This window comes from Triticum dicoccoides, chromosome 1A, assembly GCF_002162155.2.
Source record: "Triticum dicoccoides isolate Atlit2015 ecotype Zavitan chromosome 1A, WEW_v2.0, whole genome shotgun sequence".
Classification (NCBI taxonomy): domain Eukaryota; kingdom Viridiplantae; phylum Streptophyta; class Magnoliopsida; order Poales; family Poaceae; genus Triticum; species Triticum dicoccoides.
The window spans coordinates 545,024,431-545,027,812 of record NC_041380.1 but is presented as its reverse complement, the minus strand read 5'-3'; the positions used below and the strand labels follow the sequence as shown (position 1 = coordinate 545,027,812).

At 55.3% G+C, this 3,382-nt stretch overlaps 1 pseudogene; it reads left to right on the top strand.

Annotated features, from left to right (window-relative positions):
* The first annotated feature begins 230 nt into the window (after window positions 1–230).
* On the top strand, window positions 231–1,970 carry LOC119287742 (annotated as a pseudogene).
* Window positions 1,971–3,382: the final 1,412 nt, after the last annotated feature.

Here is a 3,382-nt window from a genome sequence, read left to right as displayed (position 1 = left end):
GGAGTAAAAGACTTTAATCCACAAGCTAACGCACATTGGAGATGCACCATTCCAGGAGCGCCAGCGTGCAAACCACGAGGCGTCACGTATTTCCCACTTGGGTGCTGTGCCAGGCTATCGTCACCGCTGATGGCTCACCTAGACGGACTGACGGACGTGATGACCCGCCGGTACAAGCCTTCGTCAGTCGTGGCCTACTTTTATTCCACTCACCCTTGCCAAAAACCGACTTTTTATTCCCCCCGATCACGTCCTTCACTTCGCACACACTCTCCCCCCGATCTCGGCCATGGCTGCGCCGCCGCCGGCGGCGACGGAGAAGAAGAAGACGTTCGTGCTCTACCCGTCGCTGGGCGTGGGCCGCCTGAACCCCATGGTGGAGCTGGCCAAGCACCTGCTCCGCCGCGGCCACAGCGCCGTCGTCGCCGTCGTCGACCCGCCCGACGGCGACCCCACCTCGGCCGCCGCGGTGGCGCGCCTCGCCGAGGCCAACCCCTCCATCGCCTTCCGGCTCCTCCCGGCCCCGCCCAGCCCGGACCCCGCCGCGCACCCCATCAAGCGCGCCCACGACACCCTCCGCCTCGCCAACCCCGCGCTCCGGGCCTTCCTGCGCGCGCTGCCGGCCCCCGCCCACGCCATCCTCCTCGACATGTTCTGCGTCGACGCGCTCGACGTCGCCGCCGACCTCGCCCTCCCCGCCTACTTCTTCTTCGCCTCCGCCGCCAGCGACCTCGCCGTCTTCCTCCACATGCCGTACCTCTACCCCGGCCTGCCGTCGTTCAAGGACATGGGCGAGGCGCTCGTGCGCAGCCCCGGCATGCGCCCGGTCCGCGCGGCGGACATGCCGCTGTCGGTGCAGGACAAGGAGAGCGACATGACCAAAGCCCGGATGTACCAGTTCAAGCGCATCGCGGAGGGGAGGGGCGTCCTGGTACCTTCGACTGGCTGGAGCCCACGGCCCTGAAGGCGCTCGCCGACGGCGTCTGCGTGCCCGGCCGGCCGACGCCGAGGGTGTTCTGCGTCGGGCCGTTGGTCAACGACGGCAAGAAGAGCGGGGACGGCGAGACGCGGCACGAGTGCCTCGCGTGGCTGGACGCGCAGCCGGAGCGGAGCGTCGTGTTCCTCTGCTTCGGCAGCATCGGCGCCGTGTCCGCGGCGCAGCTGAGGGAGATAGCCCATGGGCTGGAGAGCTCCGGCCATCGCTTCCTGTGGGTCGTACGGAGCCCACCTGCGGACCCGGCCGACGTCTTCCAGCCGCGCCCGGAGCCAGACCTGGACGCGCTCCTCCCCGAGGGGTTCACGGAGAGGACACGGGACAGAGGGATGGTGCTGAAGATGTGGGCGCCGCAGGCGGAGGTGCTGCGGCACGCCACCACCGGCGCCTTCGTGACGCACTGCGGGTGGAACTCGGCGCTGGAGGCGATCATGGCCGGGGTGCCGATGATATGCTACCCGATGTACGCCGAGCAGGCGCTGAACAAGGTGTTCATGGTGGAGGAGATGAAGATCGCCGTGCCGTTGGAGGGATACGAGAAGAGAATGGTGAAGGCGGGGGAGATAGAGGCCAAGCTGAGGCTGGTGATGGAGACTGAGGAAGGGACGGAGCTCAGGGAGACGCTTGCGACGGCGAGGAAGATGGCGTCGGACGCCATCGGCGACGGCGGGTCTTCTGACGTGGCATTCGCCGAGTTCTTGGGAGATTTGGAGAATGGAGGATGCAACAATTGATCAAGCTGGCTGGATGACAGATGTACTCTGCAAGGTTGGTAGTAACAACCTGCAGATTTTCTCAGCAGCATAGGAGAAAAATAGAGTTTGTATTACTGCATTAGTGTGTCCAGTGCAGCAGGGAGGGCTCATTGCTCACTCAAATTATTGTATCAATCAAATTGAATAATGTCGGCACCAAATTATCAGAGAGGCATGCGCCAAATACAGCAGTTCATTGTGATTTTTTTGGGGGATCTAAACTGTTCATTGTGACTGTCAATTCTGAACAAACAGATGCACTGACTATTACCTAACATATTGTGATAGAGCTTGCAGTTTTCATAGCTTCAGTTTGGAATTTGGAAGCACAACTAGCTATGGGCATATATCATTTTGAGAATATAATTGCTGAAGCAGCTAATCTGCATAGCAGAACTACTATCACCACCTGCTGCAAGCCTGTAAATTCACAACAGATAGTTCATACTTCTGATCAAGGGAGGGAATCGGTGCTAACCTTCAAAATCACACAATTCAAAGACCAATCTTGTTGCTGTCTTCTGTGCTTGGTCACTCTGGGAGCTTTAATCACCTCAAGAACTCAGAGAACACCATCTACGACGATCCACTGTTTGCCTGCGCTTCCGCGGCCTTCTCCTTCGGCAATGACAGACTCACATTACAGAATAAGTGTAATTATCTTAAGACAACTAAACCAAAATCAGGGTAAGAACAGCACAAAATGCATGAGAGAGCAATGCCTGTGTTAGTAGAGCTGCACATACGATGCACAATCTTTTTTAGACAACCAGGCCTATAACATCAGGATAAAATGCAAAAGAAACAAAGTAGCTCCCTAGACCAAACACCACCAGCAAAAGTAAAAAGACAGTACGGTTAAGGGCAGAACAAAAAAACATCCAGGATCTTCATCTGGCGAAGAGATCAGCGCAGTCTCCTCAGGCAGCATCAACATTGTTGAAGAACAAGATCTAAGATCTCCTGCTTCCTTGTCCAGAGAACCCGCCAATGCTGCAAGAAGATCAGGATAAGGTTGTTTCGAGTTCTCCATAAAGCCAAACAGCCATAACACCATACCAAATAAACTTCACACTCCCATTCGAGCCATAATTCAGACAACCAAGGAAATGGTGCATGGACAGAGGACTCCACCGTCATCCCAGCGTCTCCCGAACCACACAGCCCATAAGAAAGCAGCAATGAGACACTGAAACAGCAGATGGTCAAAGGCCATCAGTTCAGTTGGCCCTTGAGGAATCAAGATTTGCTCTCTATTCTCTCTCTCTCAAAAAGAGATTTGCTCTCTAGTCCGCACCACTATCAAGAACGGCTGATTTTTTAGAAAAGGAGGAGGACCCCCGATCAAGAACGGCTTGCCAAGCAAAGAACCTAATCTTAAGAGACACCTTGATTTTCCATATTTTTTTTCCGATAAGGAGTCCACACTCCCTGTTAAGCCAGCAATGGATACATGGACTAGAAGTATAAATACTATTGTTAGTTAAACTCCACTACACTTTTGTCAGCCCAATTCTTCAGGTATATGGGCTGAAGCAAAGACATAAATTCCTCCCGCATTTCCGATTCTGAACACCTGAAAGCTCGTTTGAAATGAATATCCCGGCAGTGGGTCTCTACATCATAAGCCTTA